This window comes from Canis lupus, chromosome 33 (genome assembly GCF_048164855.1).
Source record: "Canis lupus baileyi chromosome 33, mCanLup2.hap1, whole genome shotgun sequence".
Classification (NCBI taxonomy): Eukaryota; Metazoa; Chordata; class Mammalia; order Carnivora; family Canidae; genus Canis; species Canis lupus.
In genome coordinates, this window is record NC_132870.1 from 20,190,585 (window position 1) to 20,202,787 (window position 12,203).

The window sequence follows — 12,203 nt, forward strand, 5'->3', positions numbered from 1 at the left end:
TCTAAAAATCAAGTTGCCTTCAAATCTCCATATTGTCGCATCACTGGCTGTCAAGGATGCCACATCCTGCTACTTTCGAAACCTATTATAAACAATGTTTTTTTAAAAAATCGAGAGATAATGTTATTTTCCTAGAAACCAAAGAGCCCTGAGTCCCATCTTTTGGTGAAGGCTGCCTCTCTGTGGCAGGATACAATGTGTCATGTTCTCTGAAGGACTTGTTCTCTCTTACTTTGTTTTTTAACTGGTAGAAAAGATCTGTATAATATTCAAAAATACATAGATTTAAATACAGTGTTTTTACTATTTCTTTCAGAATGTTTTGGCTTCATATTTGGAAAGGTCTTGTACCCGGAGGAACTGCCTCACTCACCTAGAAAAGCATGTATAACATGGGATGAAAAGAGTATTCATGCAAGTAACAGAAATCAAGTAAAATAGGATTGCTCAAATAGAATGGTCATGTTTGCTGTCTTCTTTGAAAGCTAAACTCATTATTCACTTTACACGGAGTGACCTCTGCTGGTCAGAAAGACACACTTATTAATAGATAACGAACCTACCAGAAAGCAGCTGTTATCTTAATTTCCTAAAGGAATTACTTAAAAATACTAAGTGTACTATGATACAGGAAAATATCCTATTTCAAACACTTAAAGTCAAGTAGCTGAATATCAAGTGGATATCTTTTAAAAGCACTGATTTAATTGTTCTTTCCTCACTAATGTCTACTGTTAGCTGTAATGAAAGCATGCTTAAAAGGCCTTCTTATTATATTTAGGAAGGACATATGTTCTCTAATGATTTTTTTTGAAGACTTGGTACTTTTAACCATATGATGACTGAAAAATTAGCATCTGTACATTTTTTTTAACTGAAAGGAAAAAATCTCTCTAGATCATAAGCATGCAACTTGTTATGTTTCAAAAACAAAGGATTTACTTAATTAAGCAATATTGTCACAGAAGTGGCATTTACCTTATCTAGGATGGAACATACCCCCTCATCAGAAACAGTAAAAACTAATTAGAAGAAGATACCCAGAGGGCCAGAGTAAACATTTCAATAACCAATATCAAGCTGTTTTGTTGTTTTTGTTTGAGCCATAGGTATACCAAAAATCATCACTGAGAAAGTTGTGCAGATTTTTTTTTTAATTATTTTAATAGAGGTCTAAACCTTTGAGATGAAGTATACCAATAAAAACACCAAAGAAAGTTGCCTGCAAAAATTTTTGGTCAAGAAAATTATTATAATTCCTCATTGCTAATTATTGCAATATCCCCTTCCCCTCTTTTTTTTTTTTTTAAATCTGTTTAACAATGTCCAGAGGGAGAAAAAGAAACATATTTGGTCTCTGCTTCTGCAAATACTGAAATCTATTTATATGCAAATAAGCTATCCATTATTAGTATGAGAAGAGACTTGTGCATAAAGGGAGAAATAAATTATCACTAGAAACCATTAATGAAATCTATTTCAAAACATAACATTTTACAAGAGCCCTCATTCATGTAATATTTGTTTAAGCCTCGAGGGGAAATAGTGAGTTGTACACTTAGATGAAACCTGATACTACATTATTTCCCATGCCAATTTGTTTCGTAAAATGCATTTATTCTTTCCTTTGAAATGATTTGGTAATTGTAACTCCAATGAGTCCTTTTAAGAGAACTTTATCATTGAAGTCAGAGTCCTATGTTTTTGTCATATAATTGCCAGACTTTTTAGGGGAGTTTATTTTTGCTCTGTTGCAATAATTGCTATTCCCTGAGGTTTAAAAACATTAACATTCATTTTCATACTCTATGGTAGTAACATAAAAATAAATGAGTTTGAAGAAGAAGGAATATGAGTCTTTCTGGAATAAGTTGAATTTCTTTAGAGAAGAATAAAATAAGCACTAATCAATACAGACTATAAAATAATTTCATATGCCTTGCCCATTTTTCTCTTTGGGTTTCTTGTTTTGTTTGTTTTTTACATAAACTTTAGTGTGTTTATCAACTCCTTCAAAAAGTCCAACTAGAATGTGAAGTGGTATTGTCTTCTTAGTTAATTCCTAGCAACTCTATTCCTTTTGGAAGTTGTACTTATTTTTATTACTGGATATTAGAAAACAATGAAGCAAAATAAGGCATTGTATGAGAAAACTGAAGATTTTGGAAATACAAAGTCATGCCACCATTTCAATAAAATGAAAGTCCAGAACTAATATACACGAGTCTTATAGGAAAATCAAAGCACACAAAAAGAGGAGACCAACAGAGTTAAAACAAAGAGGGCCACAGGTTAAAAAAAACAAACAGGGTGATTGCCACTTTGGTTAAAATAATAACCAGCACAAGAGAAAGAAAGATAATTTGTATGATTCCACTTATATGAGGTACCTACAGTAGTCAAATTCATAGAGATAGGAAGTAAAATGGTGGTTGCCAAGAGCTGGAGGGGAAGCTATTGTTTAATTCAGGGAGTTTTAAGTTTTACAAGATGAGAAGAGTTGTGTGGATGGATGGTGATGATGGCTGCACAACAGTGTAAATGCACTTAACACCACTGAATTGCACACTTAAAAATGATCACAATGATAAATTTTATGCTATGTGTATTTTAACCCAATTTTTTAAAAGATAACTTCATGTTCCAGATAACTATATAAGAAAGTTACGGTATAAATATGAAACTAATCAAAATGTGGAAAAATTTAAACAACTAATGGAATGTAAAAAAGAGAATCCAAATGACTTTTATGACAAGAATATTCTAGTTTGGGAAGCCTATAGGTCACGGAATTGGAACCACAGAAAGAAAATTAATCCTTGCATTTCACTTGTTTCACCGTTGAGTAATTTAAAAAGTAGAGGTTGACAGGCACAACACTGTGTCTTAAGCTGCTTAGTCATCTAAGAGTAAAGATAAATGAACAAGGAACACACAAAAAGTTTTGGAAGCAGTGCATTCTGAGGTGTTTTCATTTTTCTGTACTACAGCATTTAAAACGTACTTTAATAAAGAGCTAAAGAATTAGTACCTTAACTAAATTTTTCTATTTGTGCTTTAAAAAACTTAGAAGGTTATCAGTACAAGTAAATTCTTTAGCTTGATAAAGATATAAACCTAAAAGTTTGTCTCTGGTAAAGGGAAAGAATGAGTCAAAAATCTATTTGCTTTTCTCTAACGTTTTCTATATGACTTTGCTATCATGTGCATGTATTATACATACACGTGTGTATACACATACACACACATCTCTGTGGTTTCTGTTTCTTTAACTATGCTTTTCAGAGTAGAAACAAAATTTTGAAAAGAAGGGAGTTATGCTTCAGATTAAAATATCTGAGTCTTGGGATCCCTGGGTGGCGCAGCAGTTTGGCACCTGCCTTTGGCCCAGGGCGCGATCCTGGAGACCCAGGATCGAATCCCACGTCGGGCTCCCGGTGCATGGAGCCTGCTTCTCCCTCTGCCTATGTCTCTGCCTCTCTCTCTCTCTGTGTGTGACTATCATAAATTAAAAAATAAAAATAAAAAAAGATTTAAAAAAAATATCTGAGTCTTTATATTTAAAATCCATCACATCATCAGAAGGAAAAGATACATGAAAAATATATAGTTCTCTATTCTTTGGTTTCTACAGCAAAATATCATTGAAAAGAAAAATTGTATAGATAAATACATTAGGCATATACTATGTGTATTGTTTATAGCCTGACATATTAATGATGTTGTCTATCTCATGGTTCTATATTAGCTTTCTATTTACCCTTTTAAATATTTGCATTCCTTAATAAATCATTTAGAAAGCTAAATAAAATGTCTTTTATATGTGTGATTGCCTATGACTAATTTTCAAGCATGGGTTTTATTGTATTTCAGTGAAAAAGTGATATGTTTGCTAAATGAATAGGCTAAAGTCAGGCAAAGATGACAATGTCTATTATATCTTTTATCAGACTTGCAAAGAATTGAAACTCTTGCTTTTCTAAGTATTGGAGAAATATTCCCCCAGGTTTTTTATGCAGAATTAAAGTTTTCACAGGATTTTACTTCCTATTATACATAAAAAGTGTTCCTTGGTCAAATAAATTTGAAGTTATACTGAACAAAGTTAAAACAGTTTTCTTTATTACAGGTCATGACGTAGCCTATAATATTCTAATTCACACATAAGATCAATACAATGTGTGCATTTTCCTCCACATATGTTTGCTCATGACTTCTCTTTTTCCACAATTTTCTTATAGAGCTAATGTTTGCAAAATATACGTAGAAAAATTTTAATTTCTATGAAGTCACCTTGGTTCTCCAATTTCTAGTGTCATTTTCAATATACTAATTCTGAAACTGTAATTCAAATCTTCGCTATAGTGTTGATTAAAAGCACAAATTAGAGACAAAACTACAGTAAAGACATTTCTTCTATTGTCATTAAAAATTCAAAGTAAATTACAGTTAAATAGCACACATTTAAAAGCCATTTATATCATCTTTGGTTTTGGATATTATGGAACTGCATTCCTCAGTTTGCATAATCAGTCATCTTTATCAATGCATAGTATTATCTAGTCAGACAATAACTTCATCAATTTCAGCATATAGTATCTTCAGATAAACACAGAGTTATCTGAAGAACCAAAGAATTCCATCAATAGTGAATGGTATCCTCTATAATTGGCCACAGCTGCTAGAAACTTATTTATTTTTATTCTTTTTAATCTATCCTCTAATCAAAAAAAAAAAAAGAAATCTTAGAAAGATAGTAGCTGTAGTCTATCTGAAATTTGAACAATAGAATTATTATTATATGGTACAGCAAAACCAAATGTGAATAGTGAGAAAAATGAGCTATTTCAAGGTCAAGAAGTTAATTTATTTATAAATTTGGTTTGAAAATGGCCTTCCATTATATCAATGATATTTTTAACTTTAATTAGCATTTTTAAAATTTCATAGGAAGCAAAAAATAAAAACAAAACACCTAATAGGAAGTATACATTATTTGCTTTTAGATTCAAGAAATCTACGTGTAGAAGTAACTTCTAAGTTGCTATTATCTTGACAATATACTCAGTTCTTCTCACATATAACGAGAATAATTTATTCATAATCTTCTCAGAGCAAAATTCAGGATCTAATCTAGGCAAAAGGTTTACTTGGCTCAGGAAACAGAGTCATTTTCAAATCTAAGCATACCTGGGCAGCCCCAGTGGCTCACTGGTTTAGCACTGCTTTTAGTCCAGGGTGTGATCCTGGAGACCTGGGATCGAATCCCATGTCAGGCTCCCTGCATGGAGCCTGCTTCTCCCTCTGCCTGTGTCTCTGCCTCTCTCTCTCTCCTCTCTATGTATTCTCGTGAATAAATAAATAAAAATCTAAAAAGAAAAAACTCTGAGCATACCTGTTAAAGGAGCCACCTAGAACTGAGGTGGGTGGGGCCGTGGGGGGCGATATGACAGAAAAGCTCAGTTGGAGTTGTACAACCTGTTTGACCAAACTGAGCAAATCTCTCCGTAGACACTATGGAAAGATTACAGTCAGGTTAGGCTACAGAAGAAAATCCAAAATATAAGCAAGCAAAGAAAAAATACCTAACCCCTAAAAATCTATTCTGGAGAACTTATGCAAGAAATCCGTTGAGGGTATATGTGGTGTGACAAGAAAAGGAGACAGAGATAGGGTGAATTCTTAGGCCCAACTGAGGAAAGAGAAAAAAGTGTATGACTCTAGATCTTAAAATCCTCATCTCATTTCTAAGAAATTTTAATTTCTGGGGAAAAAAGCACCTGTTATCAAGAGTCACAGGAAGATTTGATGGATGCTGGTAGATGATGGGAAAGAATATATGACTTCGGTTACTTTCCAAAGGTGAAGGATGAAATATAACTCGTGTCACTATAGTTGCTTTTATTTTGGTGAAGCTACCTGGATGGGTGACTCAGTTGGAACTTTGGTATTAATTTTGTAAAAGAAATGTGTCAGAAACTGATATTAGATATGTTCTGTGTGATAATACTGTGACTTTAAAAACTGACTGTTGGGGAAGAAGTCCTTTCCTCTCCTATATAACCAGGAACTTGAAACACTGAACAAGGTGGGTGAGGTGAACTGGAACTAGTACACAGATAGAAGACTCAAAACCAGGCTGCCTCTAACATCATAAATCCTCCGAAGAAGTACGGCAGAGAAGGAATTTAGTTAAAAGGAAAAATACTAAAGAAATCAGACAAGACTGATAAGTTTTTTTAAGATTTTATTTATTTATTCAAGAGAGACCCATAGAGAGAGGCAGATACATAGGCAGAGGGAGAAGCAGGCTCCAAGCAGGGAGCCCAATGTGGGACTCGATTCCAGGACTCCAGAATCATGCCCTGGGCCGAAGGCAGGCACTCAACTGCTGAGCAACCCAGGTGTCCCAAAGTCAATTTGTTTTAAAGTAGATTTTTGTTTCAGACATGAATTGAAATAGAGATAGTAAGAAAAGCTACCCTATTTTTTTGTGTGGTAAAAGTATTATTTTCTTTTTAAGGTATGCAGTACACAGAATCAAGAGCTAAGAACTACATTTTGATTGCATTATGAACAATACTATTATTTTAGTTTTCTGTTGCCAAAAGGTTATTTCTTATCCTCCATACTTAGAACTGTGCATTTGCATAAGTGGTTATTTTTTAGATCAAATTAAATACATTCAGTTCCAATAAATGTTTACATCTTAACCATTGTCTCATTTACATTGACTTCATCTTATTTACACAACCAAACAAATCTAAATTTTAAATCATTATTCTGGAAGACTATGATAAACCAAAGATGTGATCATTTGTTTCCAAACTACTCAGACTTGAATCACCTCTAAATAGTTGATCTTTCATTTTATATTATGGAAAGCTAATCTGTAGAAACTGAAGTAAAGGAAGAAGCTCATTATCTTAAATCTTCTGTTCAATAAGATCCAATTCGTTTAACATCTTGGTGCTACAGAGAATACAAAGAGGAAAAATAACAAAGTCTTACCTCAAGGAAATACCAGCAGAGTGGAAAGGGGAAATGAGACAAATGCACATATGCCTATACTGTAAGATAGAATAAGATTAGTACTATCAATTCTATGGGACTCTAAAAGAGAGAGATTTCCTCTGGTTGGCAGAATCAGGAATAATTTCATAAAAGAGGACATTTGAAATAGGCCTAGAAAATGAGTAGAATTTTGTTAAACAGGTACAACTATTCCTAGGTAAAGGAAATAGCATATGCAATTTCTTTATAGCAGACCATAAGGCATGGTTTAGAAATTGAGTAGTGCAATTTCATTAGATGACAGTAGAAGAATACAAAGGAGGGGTGTGGAGAATGAAGAAGATTAGAATGGAAAGTTTGGGGCCATAATATATAAGTTGAAGTCTTTGCACTTATATAACAGTCAACAGCTAGCCATGAAATGTTGATGAACTTGGAGATAGTAGACCAGAGCTATGTTTAGGAGACCCTTGAACCACTCATCCTCCCATATACACAAGAATAATGAAAATGACTTCTTAGGTGGTATTTTTTTCTTTTTCTACATTATTTCCTATATAGTAAACTAAACAACTTACCTATACTACTCAGAATACGTAATATGTACTATTCCAAGTAGTGTAGAATAAGACCGTAGTAGACAATTACTGTGTGACCTTTCTTGATATCATGGCTCCCTAATTGTTGGAGGATGGGGGAGTAGAGTAGAGAAGAGCCATATTATCTCCTTATTCATGGATATTAAATTTCTACAAAACCTTTTTAAAATTTATTAAACATTTACCAAAATAGTTCATTTTTAAAATTTAATAATAATTTTGCTTTTTAAGCTAATTACTATGTTCAGAAAAATAAATCAAATTATAAGGTTTAAATGGAAGACTCCAATAATCTCCTTTTTTCTACTTTACTATCTGCTTTTCACATAAGAGAGCAACATTATGCATTTAAAAGTTATTCCAATTACCAATGAAATTTCTGTTTTTCTTAGTTATGCTGAGTTGGTATTTCCAGAAATAGTTCCTTATAAAATTGCCTATTCACTTAATCTAAAAAAAAGCTACCAAGCAACCTGTTTAAGAACAGGTTTCAGAAATGTACCTGCAATATGATATAATTTATGAACTTATGTTGACACTTTAAAACTAGGGCCTATGCCAGAACACTTTCAGTCAAATTCAAGTCATCCTTACCTGCTCATTCAGAGCCCTCTGCACAAAAATAAGAAGAATATTGTATAGAAAAGAGTCCTTAATTGGTCCAATACATCAAATTCACATCAATAAAGAGCAATTACAGCATATTTAATTTCATTCCTTTCTAAATCAATCTATAAAATTACGTGTTAATCTCGGTACAAAAGATAGTTTAAAAAACTAAAGATATTTTTTCTTCTTCATTTTCCCTTTAGTATACTGATTTCATGAAATCATCTCATATATTCACAAGGCCATTAAACTATGCTACAATTATAAATATCATAGCTTGATATATCTCATGAAATACTTTTACTATGAAAGATTTTTAGCAAAATTAAGATTGTCATAAACAAAATGTCAGGAAACCTGTCATCTTAATATCTATGGGAAAACACAATGTATTCTATTAACTTAGCAAAAACTTGAATGGACAAAACGGTATTATGCTGAGTTATCTGGAACACTTAACATCTGGATTTCTAATCCTCCATAGAAAATGTAGTATGAGAAGATGACAGTCATTTGAGATCATTTATCTTTTGGGTTTAGTACCTCATCTTTTTCTCTAAAAGTTCTTGGATGTTCCAGTTGTCCATTCCTATATAGTGTTTTAACCTTTATACCGGGTTTAGTTTTATTTATAAAGATGGTCATTTGATAATGACAGTTAACTGTGGCTAGATAAAAAGTTATGAAACAGATACACTCATGAGAATTACAGATAGTATCAAAAATGCATTGTTGAGCTTTCAATATATTGCTACAATGTATACACATAAAACTATATCAATTTGTATCTTTAGCTTACTAATCAAAGGTCACCATAAAAAGGTTTAAAGCAATGCTATATATAACAATTTGGCTGAAATGGTATTCCTACTTTAATTCATAGACTGTATGTTTTAATATTTTATTTAAATTCAATTTGGCAACAAATAGTATAACACCCAGTGCTCCTCTCATCAAATGCCCTCCTCAGTGCCCTGATTCATAGATTTTTTTAAAGATTTTATTTATTCATGAGAGACACACAGAGAGAGGCAGAGACATAGGCAGAGGGAGAAGCAGACTCCCTGCAGAAAGCCTGATGTGAGACTCGATCCTGGGACCCTGGGATCATAACCTGAGCCAAAGGCAGACATTCAACCACTGAGCTACACAGGTGCCCCTAATTCATAGATTTTAAAGCTAAAAGTACTAAAAATTTATTTATTTCAGGTTTTATCGAACAGAATTCTTTCTGCAATATACTTGCAATGTGATTACCCAACTTAGCTGAACTTCTCCAGCAAATTCTCTTATTGGCAGAAACAGAAGGAACAAAACTTTATCCATAAAGAAAACTACTGGAAAGTAGCTTTATTTCAGTCTATGGGACACACAAAAGACCAAAGTCCTGGCTCATGTTTGTGCCAGGATTTAATGGATAGTGGATAATACAGTAAGATAAAATCACACTCAAAATCTAGTCAGCTAAATTATAAAGTTCTGAATGACTAGTAGTGAGATTTAAAAAAGGTTTTAAAGAGCTTGAACAAATTATAGTAACACCACTGGTGCCATCTTTTTTAAATTTTTGTTTACGTGTTATGGCACAGGGCACAGCAGACTCAATTCTTTGTGCACTTGTAAAATATCTCACAGATTATCACAGTAATAGAGAAATCATAAGCTCCTAAAATACCCCATTTAGTTTTCTGTTTACTGTGTCTACTGGAACTTTTGTCACTGTTATTTTTAAAGATTCACTTACCTCTAACTATATGAGATTGTCTGGTCTTGAGACACATACACATAACTATATTTGCCAACATGCTTTGGGCACTTGCATATGCCAGCCAGCCATTAAACTAAGAACTTCAGTTAATTAGTAATAATTTTGTCCACAAGTTACAGAAAAACACATCCCTTGGCTTAAACAAATGTAGAATTATTTCTTTCACATAATAAGAAGTCTTGAGTCAGATGGCTTCTAGCAATAGTTCAACTGTGCAACAAGGTCTGAGCAGGTGTGTGTATGATTCAATCAGCTGTTCTCTCGTGCTGGCAAGAGGGCTTAGTTCACACAGCTATCCCTAATTTCATCCCTCACTTCTCTTCCCCTCACTCATTTCCATTGTACCGACCTCTTTATTTGGCATGTTCCCTTATGCCAGGGTCTCTGCCCCGGCTGCTTCTTCAGCTGGAATACTCTTTCCTTAGTAACCCACATTGTTCATACCCTTACTTTTTTCAGATTTCTGCTTGAAAGTGACTCAGCAAAGCCTATCTTGATGTTTCTACCCACTTAATGTTTGTACCCACTGACCTCGCAGCTCAATGCTATTACCTTATTTCATATAGCATTTACCATCTTCTCAGAGGCTATATATCTATTTTTTAAGGTCTCTCTCTCCCCAGAAAGTTCCATGAGATAAGGGCTTTTTATATGTTTTATTCACTGATATGTCCCCTGTACCTAGAATAGTGTCTGTCTCATAGTAGGCACTCAACAGATATATGTTAAATACATGAATGAATTTATTTTTAAGTCAATAAAAATGGAAAGCATGAACAATCTCTCTGTTTCTGTATAAAAAACAAAACTTTTATAGAAATACCCCTGAAAAACTACTTAGGTTTCATCTCCCAAACAAAATTACATAATCAACCAGAGCTGAAAAGAAGGATGGAAAAGAGTGTTAGCTGCTCCAGCTTCTAAAGTAGACAAAGAAAAAGGTAAGGGGGAAGGGAGTGGGAACGAGGTTTGATGTTAGCCAACCAACCGTCACCCATGCACTGTAATATCATTTCAACTAAGCTTCAAAACCTCATAGTAGGTACTTTTATTATATCCATTTATTAAATGAATAAATCAAAAGATTATTAAGCAACTTGCTCAAGTTCCCACAACTATTAAGAATAGTTAAAACTCCAGCATTGCTGCCAAATCCCTAACTATGTATCTTTTTTTTTTTTTTTGGTAACTTCAAGTTTTTATTTAAATTCCAGTTAACATAATAGTATAATATCGGCTTCAGGAGTAGAATTCAGTAATTCATCACTTACATATAATACCCAGTGCTCATTACAAGTGCCTTCCTTTTTTTTTACAAATTTATTTTTTATTGGTGTTGAATTTGCCAACATATAGAATAACACCCAGTGCTCATCCCATCAAGTGCCCCCCTCAATGCCCGTCACCCAGTCACCCCCACCCCCGCCCACCTCCCCTTCCACTGCCCCTAGTTCGTTTACCAGAGTTAGGAGTCTTTCATGTTCTGTCTCCCTTTCTGATATTTCCCACACACTACTTCTCCCTTCCCTTCTATTCCCTTTAACTATTATTTATATTCCCCAAATGAATGAGACCATATAATGTTTGTCCTTCTCCGATTGACTTATTTCACTCAGCATAATACCCTCCAGTTGCATCCATGTCGAAGCAAATGGTGGGTATTTTCCTTCCTAATGGCTAATATTCCATTGTACACATAAACCACATCTTCTTTATCCATTCATCTTCCGATGGACACCGAGGCTCCTTCCACAGTTTGGCTATTGTGGACATTGCTGCTAGAAACATCGGGGTGCAGGTGTCCCAGTGTTTCCTTGCATCTGTATCTTTGGGGTAAATCCCCAGCAGTGCAATTGCTGGGTCGTAGGGCAGGTCTACTTTTAACTCTTTGAGGAACCTCCACACAGTTTTCCAGAGTGGCTGCACCAGTTCACATTCCCACCAACAGTGCAGGAGGGTTCCCCTTTCTCCACATCCTCTCCAACATTTGTGGTCTCCTGCCTTGTTAATTTTCCCCATCCTCACTGGTGTGAGGTGGTATCTCATTGTGGTTTTGATTCGTATTTCCCTGATGGCAAGTGATGCAGAGCATTTTCTCATGTGCATGTTGGCCATGTCTACGTCTTTCTCTGTGAGATTTCTGTTCATGTCTTTTGCCCATTTCATGATTGGATTGTTTGTTTCTTTGCTGTTGAGTTTAATAAGTTCTTTAT

General features: G+C 34.0%; 1 protein-coding gene across 39 annotated transcripts in view; it reads right to left on the minus strand.

Moving 5' to 3' along the window:
• The window catches only part of STPG2 (sperm tail PG-rich repeat containing 2), a 531,130-nt gene that overhangs the window by 231,299 nt on the left and 287,628 nt on the right, over nt 1-12,203 (minus strand). For 2 of the 39 annotated variants that reach the window (XR_012023504.1, XR_012023505.1), the window contains exon 12: nt 5,396-5,514. The exons of the other annotated variants lie outside the window; for them this stretch is intronic. The gene's annotated coding sequence lies outside the window, so the exon portion shown is untranslated. The remainder of the gene's footprint in view (nt 1-5,395; nt 5,515-12,203) is intronic. 39 annotated transcript variants of the gene reach the window in all.